Below are 19,570 nucleotides of genomic sequence, written 5' to 3' on the forward strand. Positions count from 1 at the left end.
AGATGATCAAAAATTTGTTCTTGGCCTCACCAAACTCCTCCAGCATCATTCAGTCACTTCAGAGACTGTTGTAGCTAGTGCCTTACTCTCCTGTGGTGGTTATCACTTGGATCTAGAGACCTTATTTTTAACACTGCATAGAAGACCACTTCTTTAATTTAACAGCTTCTATTACAGCTGCAACTCACCAGGTACCCCTCAGTATACAAATATAAGCACTACAAACAGCTTCTTGCAGCCACCTCAGCTACTAAGATTTTCAGTTGTGTCCAATCTGACAACATTGCTAACCCCCCTGTACATACAAAAGGTCCAAGAAATGAGACGCAAACAAGTTTTCATTAGCTGTTCCCAGAGCATACTGACTACTTGCTTTGGTTCTCCAATATTTATGAAACTGCTGTCAAGGTACACTGACCCAAATCATTAACAAGTGGTAATCAGCCTCTCAAAACCTCCATCATGTGCCCAGAAAATACAGCCTGATATCCACTGACATGACTACAGTCCAGATCATCGTTTGGTGTCAAGTACACTTGTGTTTGAACAAGGTGTTTATTCTTAACAGCTCCAAGACTAGCAACTAATACATAAGTGTAATGACAATAGATGGTTCGGGTATAAATCTAGCAAGCAGTTACTCTCAATTACACATCTTGGGCCATCTCCAGAATTCTCCACAATAGCCTTCAAGTCTCCAAGTAGAACTACAAAAGCACATGTTGCACACTTCCAAGCCCAGCCCCACAATCTCTAAGAGAGGAGAAAACTCTTAGTAGCTGTTCAGTGCATATGCACTAACAGAATTTTCCTTTCTTCAGTTAGGGTAGTACTGATGTAGCCATCTTATCTACAGGTAAAAACTTTGTCTGTACCACACCCAACCTGGTGTTTGTGGAACTAACAGTTAACAGTGTGTGCAGGTTAGTAGTTCATATATAGTTATTCATACAAGCCTTTTCCCCCACACAGTTTTCTTTCACAACACACCACAGAATTAAAATGAGTCTTTTCTACCTCCTTCCAGTACAACTCCTACATACCACATCTCTCCAACATACCCAGAAAATCAAAAACACTGCAATTTCATCTACTTCCTAACCATTTGTCCTTTAGTATAACCACACTACTCCAAGAAAAATCTACAAATACAGATATACCAGTAGCTTACCATAAAGATTAAATACCAGTACAGATGTCTGCCATCATAATGGAACATCACATCTACTTTGGTACTGTGTGTCCACTCCAATCCAAGCCCAGCCACTATACACCATTATTCAACTCTAACACCTAAGCTATCACTTCACAAAACCCACAGCAATGTTCTCCAGTTCCTAAACATGAATCTTGGAAGCATCTGTAATAAAGTACTAGATGCACAGCTTTGTATAGGTTTTTAAAACCCAGACGTACTTGCTACTGCTAAAGCCAGAAATAAGTTAAGGCAATTTCCCATTGAGCTACAACATTCTCACAAAGGCTAGTATAACTAAGATAACAGGTATTGCTGCTGTAATTTACATACATACTCTGAACACCCACGAAACTCCCAAATTTTAATAATGCAGACTCCTGTTAATACTAAAAAAATTATAAAAGCCTATCTATTGCCACACTGTATAGACCAGTACAGATGGAAATATTATGTGGTAGATATCTCATAACACGCATCTTGAATCCATAATACTGTGATTTTAACAGAATGGCATCTCTTAACTGTACAATAAATCTCTAAATTCACCCTGCTTATAAATACAAGTGCAAAATGTCATCAAGCTACAAATACAGGCAGTCTAGAGTTGACTGGATTTATCTCCAAACCACTCTATACAAGCTCCTTTGGATGCTTACCCAATACAATCTGACTATCTCCCCACATTTGTATTAAGACAACTAAATAAAAAAAATATATATCAAGTCATCTAAACAACAAAAAAAGAAAAAGTAGGTAGTCTCACAAAATTACAAAATTCAAATTAATAATTTAATAGCTTAAGATACAAATTGGTCATCTATAACAAACTCTTGAAGGAACATCCAATTTCAACAAAACATGTCTTAATGTATTGAATCACTATGCATCACTTGGTAGAAGGGGTGGTTTCAAACCCAGCCCAATGGTTAAAGAAACCAAACAACTCATTTCTGTAAAGTATGAGCTAATTGTCTTAAAAGCAAAATGCAGTGTGTTATCAACATTTCAGACACTTTAGAAACCTTACTCAAGATAAGGTACCTTACTAAAAAGATAAGGTCAGCCAGTCAATCCTACTATCAAATATTACATCACACATACCCAAGCAATCCAAAGCACTTTTGGTCCTCATTAAGCTCCTTCACTCCAGCCAATCCAATACACTCTCATCCACAAAAACATCAAGGACAGCACTGCATGTCAATTCAGTTAGTGTTTTATTGGAACTGCCCTCCCCTTGATACCTCCCCCTCCACCAACAAAACAAACTCAGTCAGGTAGGTCATTTTAGTTTCTAACCAGCCCCAACAGCAAATATTAAAATATGTATCTATATATAATCTGGACAGACTCAAGATCAACCATATTTGCAGTACACAGTTTACTGGCTGACCATCTGAAAATAGCAGGTGACACATTTGCCTACACTGTTTATCATTTTAGAACATTCTAAATCTGAAAACTGCATCTCAGCCCTGTGTAAAAAGTATTTTATTATACCACATATACAAAGGGGGCAAACATTTACAGATTTCACCAACTGTAGTCCTATAGCTATTTTAACATTGCTATCAAAAATCCTGGAAAACTCTTAAAATATCTCATCCATAATAACCTCCCCCCAAACATCCAACATGGTTTTCATCAAAAACACTTCCTTTTCAGGTTTCACAGCCATCATAAATCACATGGGAAAATGTGGTCACTTATTATCCTCCATTTTCCTTGACATGTCAAAAGCATTCACCCACAGTCTCTCACCAAAATCTATTCACACAGCTTTCATCATTCAACCTCTCCCACTTCATCCAATCATTGTTTCACAGCTATACCAGACAGACTGTAGATAATAAAATGGCTCCAAGATATTTCACTATTAGTATACATTTCCCCTGAAGTCCCCAACATCCAATATTTGGTCCCCTCTTATTCAATATCGTTAATGTCACAACCTCTACGCACACAACTGTAAGGCAATATTCAGGTAACACCACCCTTATTTGTTCTGCTCCAACTCTCTCAGAACTTAGTGATCTAACTAGTTGTTACTCCTCATCCATTAAACTAATCCCTGCCCCAGAATATTTCTCAGATCAAAATCCAAATATACTCTGAAAATATCACCAAATTAGAAATAGTACAATAATCAAAGTGACTGGGAGCTGCAATAGATAAACGCCTAAACTTTGATATACACATTCTCCAAGCAGTTAAAACCCATGAGAAACTTGTTTTTACGGAACAAAAGTAAACACAATCTCACTGACAGCACTAGAAAAGCCACTGTATCAAGCTGCTTACTAATCCTTCTCTTTTATGCAGCTCCCATCTTGCTCAACTGTCATAGCACCCACACAAAAGAAAACTGGACAGCTGTTGCAAAGTTGCTCGATGTCACCAATTCACGTACAAAAAGTTAATATTGCATAGCCTTAAAGCAACTATATTGACTATATATATTGCACATTATCTTGCTTATGACTCATAACTACTTACTGCCTATAACCTAATAAAACCAACCAGCACTACAAAAAAGCATAAAGTATTCCTCACCCAGAGGACTATACTCAAAAATGTATCCCTTTTACAAACCACCAGCTCTAACAATACTGCTCCTCACCCACTTAACACCTTCTACATCTCCAAATGTTTGCATGGCATCTACTTCTCTGAAGTCAAGGCAACTGTTCAAGGTCTCTGACTGCAAGTTTAGAGATCACTGTAAATTGTGAGCTATTATAATATTCTTCCCATAACACCAACATCTTCTAAGAGGGATTAACAGACGAATAACTGGTACCAAAGCCATATCCTAAAATCAATGTTAAAAATTGCATTTTAAATGCCCTTTGGGAAAACTATCAACCCAAGTCAATTACTCCACCAATAAAACACCATTAACAGTCAACCAGCAGCGAGGGATCTGGGAGTATATGTAGACATAGATTTTGACTTTGACCTAAACAGTCAACATAGTAAAATCATTTTATGTCACCCTACTTATAGGTAAAGGTATGGCATCCATGCCCAACAAAGTTGTAGTACCACACTACTTGGCCCTTTAGACCCATCAGTGTGTACAATGTCTGCTTCAGCAGGTTTCTAACCAGACACATGCAGTCAGAACACTTGCAAATGTTTCTCACCAGGAGACTTCAGGGCATGAATACAGTCCCCTACACTGATCAACTAAAGACTCAGTCTCTGTATTAAGTTTCCTACAGGCTGCTGAAAGGAGATCTTTGCCTGGTTTACAGGGCTTCCTCAGACCCAGCCCTGATGGATCTGTTCACATGCGCAAAACAAACTGCACCAGAAACACTAGATTTACAGATCTGAACTTTGATTGTGACAAGCAGAACATGCTGGAGATAGAAGTGTGTCACCCCCAAAGGATCCCCTTGTTATGGAATAGGCTCCCTGTTCATGTAAAACAGAGTTCATCCCTGATTCTCTTTGAACAAAACCTTGACAATTGAATGGGAAATTGTAAATTTACCCCGATCTTGCCCCAATGTCCCTTATAGACAGATGCCATCAACATAAAAGTATTATCCTAACACCCCCCTCACATGTCCCTTAGTTAACTCCCTAACATGCCCACCCCCCCTTATAGATACCAAAGATAGCCTGAATCCAAATGGGTTTGGGTGCATGGCTAGGCTTGCACAGACCATAGAAGTTGTTAGCCTAGTAACAATGTATGAAATGATATGCAATTTTTCTGCCCCCTAACATTCACTCAGTTTCAAAATGCAAGTTTCTCCTATACCACTTCCTACTCTTAAATGGTATCCAAGGACTAATCGGCTGTGGTCTTTCATTTAACCATATAAAGCTGTAGTACTTTTCCACTTCAGCTTGATCTTCAACAATTCAAAGTACTGAATTTTATTATTCACAAATAACTACTACTGTATTGTAATGTAGTTATGTTTATCCAATCATATCAATGTACATTCACAGTACTGTAGGATTTTAAATATTCTCCGTTGCTTTATTGAACATTTTTGTTTAGTCCTATGCCTCTATACTACAATTGCTATCCAATGTGATTTTGTACAACTAGTGTGGAGCTTTTCTTCCTTAACATATGCTGAAAATTCTTTTGACCATTCAGACATTCCCAGTTAACAAATGGAAATTCTTCTTCCAGCCTGGCGCCCAACTTTCCACAGAAGGCACACACACTCACACCTAGGGCCAATTTGGGTGTCCAATCCACCTACAGCATGTCTTTGGGATGTGGGAGGAAACTGGAGAAAACCCACGTGACCACAGGGAGGACATGCAGACAACACACAGAAGGCACCCCAGCTGATGGAAATTAATAGTGATTATTCCCCATACCGGTAAACAAGTGAAGGGGCAACTCCAGAATAAAAGAGTAGAAAAAGGCCATACTCCCAATTATGAAGTCTGGATTCAGAACCAGTTCTACATTTTTAAGTAATATGAACTATAGCTAGCACTTTCTCTATATTTTATTGAAAGAAAAGTTGATGAAGCTTCATCAGGGCAGAAACAAACTAAATGAAGCTTCAGATGAGCAAAACAGCAAAAAGTTTTGTTTTAAGGGAAAATAACCTATGAAAGTACAGTTGTGTACACCTACCATAAATGTAGATGTTAGAGTGTCTTCACTGTTGCAGTCATGACTGTAGGGTTCTCCCCTGCCGGCAGGCAGCCCCAGGTCAGCCAGAATCCCAAAGTCTGGGTCCGGTGTTGGCTGTTCAACCATGCTCCCTGACGTCAGAGTGCCAGGAGTACAAAGCTGACAGCCGATGCCATCTTCTCCAGTTTTTCTTGCCCTAGATGTCAGGAGTCCCAAAATGAAAAAGGTCCCATAACCTTTGCAAATACACCTCAGAAGAATGGTGAAAAAAGGAAATACACAAAAGTAAAAACAAGAGGGGACAGGAGGGAGGGAAACCCAGACTGCAACAGTGAAGACACTCGAACATCTACATTTATGGTAGGTGTACACAACTGTACTATGTTCATCGTGTTTCACTGTTGCAGTCATGACTGTAGGGTAGAATCCCAAAGCTGAAAGAAAGGGAGGTAGTCATAAAGAGGAAGGGGCAGCTAAAAGGCCTTGCAAGACTGCAGAGGCAAAGCCTGCCCTAGACTTAGAGTAGAGAGGTAGATTGCAGTGCTTAGAAAAGGTATGCACTGAACTCCAAGTTGCAGCTTCCAAAATATCCTTGGTAGGAACTCCCCTGAGGAAGGCCGCAGAAGTAGCAGCAGCTCTGGTGGAATGAGTCCGTATACTCCCTGGGATTTGCTTTCCATGGTGAGAATAACAAAATCTGATTCCATGAGCAATCCATTCAGAAATGGTCTGTTTAGAAATGGCTTTACCTTGGGAACTGGAAGCATAAGAAACAAACAATTGCTCTGATTTTCTGATGTCCTTAGTTCTGTTCAGGTAAAAACATAGCTGTCTGTGTACATCCAAGGAATGTAAGACCCTTTCCCCTTTATTTTGAGGAGTGGGGAAAAAGGTTGGCAAGTGTATAGTTTGATTTAAAGCCACTTTGGAAACCACCTTAGGCATGAAGGTTGGATTAGTCCTCAAAGATACTCTGTCTTGATGAAAAATAATATAAGGTTCCACAGCCATTAGAGCTTGTAACTCTGAAACCCTCCTGGCAGAGGTTAGGGCTAACAGGATGTCTGTCTTCCAAGATAAAAACTTGGAGTCAGAAAAAGCAGCAGGTTCAAAAGGAGGCAAGGTTAGTTTTTCCAAAACATAGTTGAGATCCCAAGCAGGAATAGGAGGAGATCTAGGAGGTCTTAAGTTCTTAGCTCCTCTAAGAAACTGTCGCATGAGCTGGTGGGAAAAGATGGGAGGGACTGTATTATAATGGGCAGAAATAGCAGAGGCATGGATTTTAATGGAAGAGAAAGAAAGACCCTTATGTAAGAGATCTGTCAAGTAAAGTAAAATTAAAGTAATGTTGGGAAGAAGAGGATCAGAATCCTGAGCCTGCATCCATGAACAAAATCATTTCCATTTTCCTGCATAAGATTTTCTAGTGCTAGGATGTCTGGCTTATAAAATGACATCCATAACCTGCTTGGGCAGTAAAGAAGAAATCAAAGGCCCTGGATTAACCAGGCTGCCAGGCTGAGAGTTCTGACATGGGAGTGTAGAACCTGACCCTGATGTTGAGACAGAAGGTTCGGAGACTGAGGTAAAACACAAGAGGGCTCCAGGCATAGGTTTTTTAAGAGTTGGATACCAAAACCGCCGAGGCCAATTTGGAGCCAGCAAGATCATCTTGGGCTTGTCCTGCTTTATCTTCAATAAAACCCGTGGAAGGAGAGGGAGAGGCAGAAAGGTATATCCTGAGAGGTTCCTCTAACTGAATGACAGGGCGTCCACTCTCCAAGCTTCTGTGTGGAAAATCCTGGTGCAAAAAGTCTGTAGCGGATGATCGAGATGGGATGCAAAGAGGTCTATGTGAGGACATCCCCAGACTGCAGTTATCATCTTGAATATTTTGGTGTCCAGCAACCACTTGAGTGGATCCGAAAGATGTCTGCTCAGACTGTCTGCCAGGAAGTTTTGTTCCCCTGGTAGAAACAAAGCCTGAAGATCCAGATTGCAAGATAGAGCTGTGTCCCATAGATCCATGGCTAGTCTGAAAAGGGGGTAGGAATGAGATCCCCCTTGCTTATGTACCACATAACTGTGGTTTTGTCTGTCCGTATTAACAGTTGTCCTGGCTGTAAAAGATTCCTGAAGGCCAATAGAGCTTTCTGAACGGGTAACATTTCCTTTAAATTGATATGCAGGTGCTTCTGATCCTTTGTCCAAAGGCCCTGCAAACAATCACCCTGAAAATGGGCTCCCCAAGCATAATCCAAGGCGTCCGTGGTTAGAATCTGAGAGGCAGGAGGCAGACGGAAGGGCTTCCCTTTGTTTAGAGCACATGCCCTGGACCACCAAAGAAATTCCTTTTGAAGGCAAGGAAGAACGGAGATCAGTATGTCTAAACTGTGGCAATGCTGAGACCATACACTTTTTAGGTACCACTGTATTTTCCTCATGTGTAGTCTTGCATACGATACGAGAAGGATGCAGGAGGCCATGTAACCCAAAGCCTGCAGGAATTTCCTTGCAGATAGAGGAGTTAAAGTTGCCAAAGTTCTGAAAGTTGAAGCCAGCTGTAACTGTTTTTTTGGATGTCAGAAATACCATCTGGGTTGTGGTGTTTAGAAGTGCACCCAGAAAAGTTATCTGTTGCGATGGTGTCAAATTTAACTTTTTTATGTTTACAGAGAATCCCAGAAACTTGAGGAGGTTCTGTACAAAGTCTAGATGCTGGAGTAAGACATCCTTGCTGTCTGCCGGAATTAGACAATCGTCCAGATCAGGGTAAATTTGAATTCCCTTGAGTCTGCAGTAAGCTACTACTGGAGCCAGGCATTTGGTGAAGACCCTGGGTGCAGTAGATAATCCAAAGGGCAGCGCAGAGAATTGAAAGTGCCTCGATCCGGCTTTGAACCTGAGGAATTTTCTGTGATCCTGCCTGATGGGAATGTGTAAATATGCCTCCTTTAAATCCAAAGTTACCATCCATGCATTTTTGGACAGCATTGGAAGTAGCTGCTGTAGAGCAAGCATCTTGAATTTTGGAATCTCAGGTGTTCAGGACTGACAGATCCAGAATGGGTCTCCATGAGTTTTGCTTCCTTGGGACTAGAAAGAGCCTTGAATAAAACCCTTTTCCCATCTCTGAAAGTGGAAATAGTTCTATGGCATTCATAGCCAAAAGAGCTTCCACCTGGTTTAAGGCCTCCATCCATTGATGTTTTGGAAGGTCTGGCCATCCGCTTGGCCTTGGCAAGGTATGAAAATGGAATTTGTAACCTCTTAAAACCACATCCAAAACCCATTTGTCTTGGGTTATTTGAGTCCAATTTTGATAAAAAAGAGAGAGTTTTCCTTCGAGTGGGGCTTCCAGGAAAGAAGTTCCTGTAGCCCCACAGAGGGAGTCATTGAGTTTGTTTCCTTTGAGATTGTGACCTGTCCTCTCCTCCCCTAGGGGTGGAAGCAGTCCACTGTCTTGGTCTATAAGCAGCTTGTGATTGAGGCCTCCCTCTGGAACGTCTATATCTACCCCTCTGAGGCCTGTCTTAAGTGGGAAAGGACCAATTTTTTGAAGGCCAATTCCTGCTAAATCTAGGAGGCTGTACTTGTAAGAAATCTTTAACTGTTTGCATTGATTTCGCCTTATCCTCCATCTTTTTAATCACCTCTTCAGCTTTCGATCCAAGCAAATCATTAGGCTGAACAGGAGCATCCAATAATTTTGCCTTTACCTGTTCAGGTAAATTTTGTTCCTTTAGCCATGCATGCCTCCTAATGACTGTGCCAGAGGCCGCAGCCCTACAAGAAGCCTCCATGGCATCAAATCTACAGTGTAAACCATGCTTCCCAACCTGTTCAGTGGCATGCAATAAGTCATGTAATCCCTTATCCTCAGCACAGGCAGAAATGGAAGTAAGCTTTTGTTTTAAGACAGACAATAGAAATTGCTGGTATTTAAACACATGAAACTGACAGTTTAAAGCCCTAATGGACAAAGTAGCAGAAGTGTACACCTTTTTGCCCCATCTTTCTAAGGATCAAGAATCCTTTTCAGTAGGAGTAGGATTTTTGGCAGAAGCGGCCTTAACTCTCTTAGGACCCAGAGAAATGGTTTCAGGGTCAGCAGAAGGGTTCTTGTATAAAAACTGATGGGAATCAGGAACCCTGTAATATCTATCAGGCTTAACAGGAGCAGGAGGAAAAGAGTCAGGGGTTAAGTTAGCCTCCAAAAAGGCATCATCCACAATATCCAAAACAGGAGGAATAGCCAGGGGTCTATGTTGGGGGAAAAAGAAATTCCCTCAGCCTTTTCTTGGATTCCAAATACTCCTGTCCTTCCCAGTGGAAATGTTCCCTCATTTCATGCAAAGTTTCCCCAAAAGAGAAATCCTCAGGGGGAGAAGCTGAAGGAATGGATTCTTCAGCATCAGAATCCTCATAAGGAGGGAAAGAATATTCCTGATCAGAAGAAGAAACTGAGGAAACATAAGCCTGATCAGAGGAACCATAAGAAACATCCTGCCTTAGGCTTTTGTCTGGAGGGGGATGAGAGCCCCTAATCATAGTAAGTAAATCCTCCGCCATCTTGAGTAACTGTTTCTGTGACTTGGGAGCCGGTTCAGAAGAAGCCTGTGTAAAAGTCTTTGATTTTGAAGTAATCTTTGCCTTTGGCTTTGCCTTTATTAGTAGCTGAGTAGGCCTGAAAACCCCTTCGGAAGCTGGTACCTGCACAGCGGCTCCGGACCCATCTGAAGGAGCATTGTCCGAAGGTCCTGCAACAGAAATATTTAAAGGCCTGGTTGGCTCCTCATGAGAGTCCATTTTGGCCATCTGTTCTGAAATGGCCGACAGGGGCTGCAAAAGCACCTCACTGACGACGGCCGAACCTGAAGCTGGCTCCCCTTGTGCGCCATCATCAGATTTGGACCTCGGAGGCCTGTCTTTATCCTTGTGACGTTTATGAACTCCGGTAGCCGGGACCGTATCCGACGACATTTTGTAGTTAAAGCGCCTACCGAAGTAATGAAAAGCAAAATCGTACCTTCGCTTAATTGCACGTTGATTGAATCTAGCACAAAACCGACAACTAGCTACATCGTGGTCAGGGCCCAAGCAAGGAATACAGTAAGAATGAAAATCCTTATGAGGTATTTGCTTCCCACATGAAATACAATTATTAACTTTTTCTGACATCGGAGTGGAGCAAGAAAAAAGTTTCCCCAATGGGGTACTTAGCTTTGAGTGGAGAAGAAAGTCTTCGGACCAAAGTATATCAGTAAAATTCATCAGGAGTCCGCCAACCGGCAAATGCGAACTGCTATCACCGCACTGCAAGAAAGACCGGAGAAGATGGCGTCAGCTGTCAGCTTTGTACTCCTGGCACTCTGACGTCAGGGAGCATGGTTGAACAGCCGACGCTGGACCCAGACTTTGGGATTCTGGTCAACCTGGGGCTGCCTGCCAGCAGGGGAGAACCCTACAATCATGACTGCAACAGTGAAACATGAACATCCCCATGTGAAGGGTTTTAGCATGCACCATCTTACTTTTGTATACAACATCTGGGGTCACACAACCATAGAGAAAACTTTTAATGTTCTTGTGGTCGTTGCTGTTATATGAATATTCAGAAGTGTTGTTGTCTAAAACTTTTAATGATTTTGGCTTTGGCATGGGGCATTGAAATAAGCGTACTGAATCTATTAAGTTTAAATATTCCACTTTAAACACAATCAAGTACAGGACAATCCCAAGTAGCATCACTCCTGGAACCCATACTTTACTTTTGTAGTCCTCTGAGATTCTTATACATTTGTCAGGAGCTTTGCCGTCATATTTTCTTTACTATTTTATAAGAGTGCACGACAGAGCATTGCATAAATAGGACGCTAATGATTCTCTCAAAGAAAGAGACCCTCTTTCAGAAAACGTACAAGAAGGCCCAGCACTGGGCAAGGCTGGGTGTGTTTTTGTTGCCATATGAATAGGGGCTGATTGAGTCACAGCATGATCAGACTTGACCTAGCATGGAGCTGTCATGTATGCCTCTCATCCACAAGGCAAAGGACGGGGATAGTTACAATCTTAGTCAAGTGGCAGTGAGGCAGGTTAAAATGAGAACGATCAACTTTAAAAACTAAAGTGCTCACCCTAGACAAGGGGTCTGAAACAGCAGATTTTTAACTTTTTACTAATCTGGTCATACTGCTATCTGAAATCCTAGTAATATTAGAATTTAGCTATAAACAGGACGAGGCAATAGCATTCTTCATGCAAGATGAGGACTGAAGCAGTGGGGAACACAAGTGAGAGAGACAGTAAGGCCAACTTAGGAATAGCATCTTGATAAAAACAGATTAAATACATTAATGGTTATAGTTACTACAGGGCTTTCTGATGTTCTTGGAAACACAAGCTTATTGATCTTGCAAAGATTCAGCAATCCTTCCTTTACTTTTCTTCCCATCTCCACTACCCACACTACCTCCCTCTCTTTTCCTCTCGTGTATTTGCTCATCTTTTTCACCTCCTGCATGTAATTTTCACACTTTCTGCTTAACCCCACCAAATCTAACTATTTTTTTTTTTAGAGATGGTTACATCCCATCACACCTGCATACATTAACTTATTTGATGTATGTTTGTTACAGTAATTTCCCATCTTTGCACAGATTAATTATAGCAATAACCAATGTCAGTATGGTATATTGAAGATTTACCCATGGTTGGTGTGGTTTAATCATGAGGGCGAAGCCCAAGTGATTAAATAAAGCCAACTGTGAGTAAATTTAAATAAACCACAACCACGGAGTTAGTTAATGCTATTATGCAATGACATTTAAGAAAAAAATACTTTTGTTAAATAAGTCTTTGTAGAACAGTGCATTACTGTTCTTCCACAGCAGGTGGTAAATTGCTGGCTTGCTTTGATGTATTGTGCATGTGTATGGGACTTGTGCTCCAACACTTGCACAGTACATCAGGGCTGTGTAGACGTAGCAACAGAGAAAGGAAGATATTCGTTGCGGCTTCTTTTTTGTTAATCAATAAAAAAAAAAAAAAAAAAAAAGAACCCAGGAGACTTATGTTAGGAAGAGTTGGGACAGACCAAAATAAAAGGATAAATCAGTAAGTTTTTTAAGTTTTGTACAATGTACCTGATTATCCTTTTATTTCTGTCTGTACCATCTCCCGAACGTAAAATGTGTTCAGTTTTCATTTTGTATTAAAAAAAAACAAAAAAAAAATACAAGATATACTAACGAGAAAAAGTCCGGGCGACTGGACCTTTTCCAGTTGGTATATTCTCAGGTTGGGCTGGGCAATCAACATGCTTGCTTCTGAATGCTAATGGCCAGTCATTGTATAATATTCTTTATATTGTGCGTTCTAGTACAACCTTGCATATGTCACTTAAAATTCTGTATTGTAATTGTATAGCTTTTCACCACAGGACAGAGCTAAAAAAAGAATCTCTGAAGCCAGACTTATTCTCTTGATTACCTGGGATAAACTGAACCAAATGAAAGAATGAACAAATTAAACCAAACAGAAGAATGAACAAGCTAAAACCAAATAAACATACTTCCAAACAAGAAATCAGGACAAACATGTTAAACAGCAGAAGCATTACAAAAACTCATACGCTCATTAATGAGGACCATCCTCCAAGTCTCCTATAAAAATGGGCCAATGGCTCAGCGGAAGTACCCTGTTAACTAAATTTTACATTAGGAAATGGACTTTTTTTGCCTAGAGAACATAGTCTATTTAATGAGGAGACTTCAGGAGAATAGCTTTACTGTAAATCAGAACACAGATCATCCACTTATTTAAAAGATACTCAATTTAAACTAGTGAGTAAAGCAACAGTTTTGAGACAACGTAGTCTGGTATTAAAAGATAAAAAATGATTTCCAGTAACAGCATACACACAAGCACCTATTATATAGTGCCACAATAATTGTCACTTTAGACAAAGCAGGAGAACAACAACAACGCATTGTGCTTATCCACAAACATTTATGGTAACTTACTTAACAAGGAATATGTTGTTTTGCATTACACAAAATACTTCTGATTTACACTTACACTTTTGATAGATTATGTGCATTGCCAACCAATACTTTTCTCCCTATTCAGTGAGAGGTTAACTGGAATCCAAATAGAATTGCAACCACGGCTGCCAGTTTAGGTTTAACTTAGTGGAGGGGCAGTTTGCATAGAGTTGCTAGAGTTTTTTTTTTTTTTAAACTATAGTGATACTGGAAAACAACTTTGCTAACAAATGCCCATTAAGTTGCTTAAAAGAGGAAAAATAATTTTTGAAAAGCCACGGTGGAAATAAATTGGCATTATTTATTATTACCATCATTAATAATACAAAGCATTTGGCTCATTAAGTCTAATCATTATCAGGATATTTATAGGAGTTCACTACATACGGTGTATTCAGAAGCTTTATTTAGGCTTCTGTTTAAAATCAGTAACACTTGGTATAAACAGAAGCAGATTAGAGTAAGGTTGAACACTGCTTAGACCAGGCCTTCCTATTGCATTTCATCTTCATTATCTAAACTAAGCACAAAGACATTCACCAAGCACAAAGTCACCACAGGTTAATTTCATCAATAACTAGAACATAAAAATACAACTTCAGTGTCAGTGTGTGTGTGAATTCCAATCTAAAATAATTTTATTACATGGCCTAGTGCTTTTTTTCCAGAAATGCAAAAATACTATTACCAGCTAAAGAAACGTACATTCATATTACAGACTCCATTCATATCTGTAGATGAAACTTGAACTAATCTTATGTTAAGCAAACTGAAAGTTGTGGGTTTCAAGATATACTGTCTAGGGAATCACTAAGGAAAGCATGCAGTTAGAAAAGGTTTAGTTGAAGTGTTCATTAGCATAAATACAAACTTACAGACACTTCTTTGCACTTCAGACCTCAGCATTCTGATGTCTAATTACATATCTGCATTTAATGGAAAAAAGGCTTTTCTAATCAATTTGCATAAATAAATTATGTCAAATTATAAGTTCCTCTGGTTTTTACTCTACCAAAAGTGACAAAAATAACCTTAAGAGGTAAACAGACTGCAATCACGGTATAATTTATGGTCATCAATTCAACATACAAACTCACAGCTACTTTTGAAAAGGGAACACTAATGCCTGTCATTTCTTATAATGCACCACTTAAAGTGATACTACATTTATACAATTATTAACAAAGGAGCTAATGAGAATGAAATGTTTTAATCTGCATAAGTGCATGACCCATGCAAGAGGCTAATAAGCATTTTGAAAGCACAACCAATTCCTTGGCTACATTTAGCAGCAATTCCTGTAAAGTAAAAAAAAAAAAAATCTGTTTTCAAGTTCTTCTCTACCTCCGGGTCGTTAAACCATTGCACATATTTTTAAAATTACACTGTAAAAGGAAATAATTGTTGCTCTGTTTTGCTGCTAGTCATATTTCATTAAAACATTTCAAACTTGTCTCAAGTTAGTATCGGTTTAATGACTCAATGCAAGACACAGTAAAAGAAAAGACAAGAAACAGCGCATTTAAGTTAAGAAAAATGAATAGCAGCAAACAATACCCATCTTCAAGAATACTATCTAAGCAAATAAGCACACTTCTCTTTCAGCTGTTTTTCTACACTCGAAGAAAATCTGTTAATGGCCCATTAACACTGCCACATATTGTTGTTCCTTCATCAGACAGATTAAAGAATACATCTGTACCAATTTAGATCATACAATGCCTTAGATTACATTAAATTAGACTGTGGTAATATGTCTGCATCAGCCCTAATATCAGGGAAACAAACCACCAAATGTGTTTAAAAAGGAGGTTCGACAAGCTATGTCACAAAAGAAAGGGACGTACGTAGTTACTGCTCCTGTAGCTGCATATCTGTGGTCAGTTCATATAAATCTCACAGAACAGGAACACATGTGTTGTATGCAATTATCCTGCAGTGATGTTTTGTTTCACACTGCTACTACATGCTGTAATAGAGCCATTGATAACATCTTGCATCTCTACTCAAAAGGCTTGCATAGAAGGCATCATAAATATGAGAACATTTTGGAAATCATCATCAATGTACCAAGATGCATTTTTTCATTTCCTTTCTTTATCCTTTCAGGGTTACATGAGAACTGTAGCTTATCCTGATATTAAGTGGTGTATGGCAGAGAAATGATGCTGAATAGGAAACCTGTCTGCTGTAAGATGTACTAATACACATGCACAACTACCAGCAATTTGAAGAACTAAATTTCAGATGCATTTTGAGTAGGATAGTCATATTTTGTATTTATTATTACAAGGAGGACCATAAGGGATATAAAGGGCAGATAATGTTGGTTGTGCAGTGGGGTGGGGGTGTTTTCCAGCCTTAATTTTCATTTCTTTAACGTCTACTAAAATGAGACAGTTAAAATGTTAAATTGTGCTTGGTAGCCAACACTGTGATCATAATCCTTTACATGTGCTCATGTATGGACACTGATCTGTCCACTTTAATATCCAATAAAGTTCTACGCATGAAAATACATGCATAATTTGCAGTTAACTTTCTATATAAAGTACACCATTTTGTACTTTTTTTTATGTATTGCTAGTTTCCATTCTCTCTATACATTTCAAGACATACCATGTTCTTTTTGTGCATTTTTATAGAATAAATTTGACCACATAGCAAAAAAATCATATGTACTCAAGGAAGAATGAAGAGACTACAGAAAAGGCAAGATTTAAAACTGCAGTGTTACAACTACACACTTACTTGAAAATACCCACTGGTCAGCAAGAAGACTGGGCAGATACATCATGTAACTATTCATGACAGCAACACAATTCTTACAACTACAGTATAAAAACACATTATACATTTTTTATCAGAACATGACCAACAGAAAATTAATCCCTGAACGGACATGGAAATCACATCTCTATATTACTATTTGCTATTCTAATTATGGCAGACCATGGATATTAAACAGGCTCAATGTCACTTGGCAGATATCAGAACCGGCCATAAACTGCATTTCCTTAAGCACTAAAGGAGCAGATTCTGACAACTGCCTTGTCAATCTCTTATGTGAAGCAAAGGCATACATCCATTCTACACAGTACCTAATTTTTGGATAGGACATCAGATTAAGTACCTTTGCACTTTTCTTCAAAGCTGCTTTTAGACCTGGGATTAACCGCATGCATAATTACTCAGATGTCTGGAAATTAATCATACTTCATCTGTTTTTGGCATAATGGTTAAGGTTAAGATATTCAACTCAAACACAAAGTACAGGATTTGATTCTTTTGTCAGGTTAATGGCTAGGCTTAAAATGGCCCTTCAGGTCAGCTAGCTTAGTATACAATTATGAACCTAAGAATTAAAGCTAGGCAAAATGACAATTTTAAATCCATCTTCCTGTCCATTCATCCATCCATCCTCTGTTGACAAGGTCAGTCTGACTAGGCTTATGGCATCTTTACTGACGAGACCAGAGGAGGTACACCTACTGTTATGGAAAATTGGCCAGGCATCAGAGAACTTCCCCTACTTGTTGCGAGTGGGACCTATTTTGCATGAGCACTTCCTTTTTCTTTTCCAGGTACAGAGGAGGCCTGGAGAAACAGAAAGGCAGATGAAGAAGGAAGGAAATAGTGGAATAGTAAAAGAAATGGATGAGAAAGCCAATGCTGTGACTGGAGAATGCACATAGGATTCTGAGGATACATTTCAAAGAAATCTGTTTTATGAACATAAGTCAGTAAATTATGGATAGACAATTACAGTCCTCCAGTTACGAGGGTTTTGGGATGATTTACTTAAGGAAATGGTGATGCAGAATGAGCCAGAAAATGGAGATGACATTTCCAGTGGGGGACATTATGGAGAAAATACAAGAGGAGGATGCAGAGACCATCCTGAAACAGTGGGTGAGGGAAAAGAAAATATGCAGAAAAAGAATGTAGCAGAAAAGAAAACAATCAGAAGAAAATAAAATGTGGTAAGGACTGAAAATAAACAAGACAAATGGACAGGTATGCAGTTTGAGCCAATTTAAAAGCTCCTCTCGGAGTAAAAGTACATTAGGTAAGAGCATTTTTGTGACATCATATAGGAGACTGATTTTTTTTCATGGAAAATGGCCTTGCAGAATACGAAAAAGGCTGTAACCCATGGAATCTGTGATAAAAACATTTAATATGAAAACAAAAAAAGAAAATTCACGTAGAATTTCTAACAGAGGTGGAGGGTGACTTTGAAAGAGGGTTTGAAAACTTTAAAGTAATACCATGCTTTGTAAAGTTTGAGATAAAGTGGGTTTATGGACTGTTGGATGACATTGTAATATTGTATTAAAAATAGAAAAAAACACATTTATACACAAAGCATAAATGTGTAAAGGAATAGGGGTGTCAAAATACTGGGGATAACCCAAAAGTGTGTGTGTGTGTGTGTGTGTGTGTGTGTATATATAAAAAGACATTTGGTAATTAACTGATAAAAGAAAATGCTATATTTGTGAGTAAATGGGACATGGTGCAAAAAATTGCGAATTGAAATGTTATAAATTTAAACAAAATTAGACATTTATGGATGGACTGTAAAAATTAAAATAAGAGCAAGGAAAAAGAAAATGAACTAAGAAGAAATTTTAGAGATAATGGAACTAGAAGAAAAAAATAGATGGGAAAAAATAAAGCGGACATAGGAGGTGGCTTTGAAATAAGTGATGAAGGTAAACAGATAGTGAAAGGGGAAAAATAATTTTATTGGTAAAAGTGCAAAAGAAAGTTTAAAAGGACAAGTATAAAAGAAAAAAGGAAATGGATGAAAAGGAAAATATGCAGCTAATGGTTAGTATCATGGTTAAGGTGTTTGAATCTTACCTTTGGGAGGGAAATTAGTTAGGCTTGGAATAGTCCATTAAGGTAGCTAGCCTAGTAATTAGCTATGAACTTATGAAACTATGCATCTAAGGTAAAGGGAAAATGAAAATGTTTAGAGTGCTTTCTGTAAATGTGAATAGTATTAAGAATATAATAAGAAGGATTTTGGAGTGATGCAATACATGTGATGTAGATGTAATTGTATTGGAAAGAAGAAAGATTACAAACAGAAAAAACTATGGGGAGGAAAGAATCCAGAATTTGGAAAATGAGAGATCTGGACTAGCAATATTCTGCAGAAATAAATTAGATGCAACTTTAGCAAAAATGGGAAGATTAACCATTATTGATTTAAAACAGAAAGTATATATAACAACAGTAAAATGCTTATTGTAAAGAAATGGAAAGTTTATTTCTTTGGATTTTATATTGTGTAGTAATAAATATGAGTGGTATAACACTACTGTGATTTAAGAAGTGTAAAGACAAAGGAAATGATGCAAGGAAAATGATAGAAGCTATAAGGTGTGGCAAGTTAAACAAAACTGAGAAAAGTTCATGGACTTGCAAAAGGGGTATGCATAGAACTAAAATCGATTTTATAGTATCAGAAGATTACTTAAGAGGGTGGAGCCTGAATGGCTAACTGAAAGCAGCAGCATTTTAGAGCTCCATATAGCTAGTTAAATAAGACAGGAAAAAATATTCTTTTTTTCTTCAAAGTATAAACTCTTCTAGATAAAGGACTAATTTACATAATTAGAAACTTTGAAGTTTTACAAATAATTTCCTGTCAAAAAGCTTGGAGATATATTCACGTGTTAAAATGAGCAACTCAAAGAA

The sequence above is a fragment of the Protopterus annectens genome, chromosome 9.part0 (assembly GCF_019279795.1).
Source record: "Protopterus annectens isolate FY-2018-M chromosome 9.part0, PAN1.0, whole genome shotgun sequence".
NCBI classification, from domain to species: Eukaryota; Metazoa; Chordata; order Ceratodontiformes; family Protopteridae; genus Protopterus; species Protopterus annectens.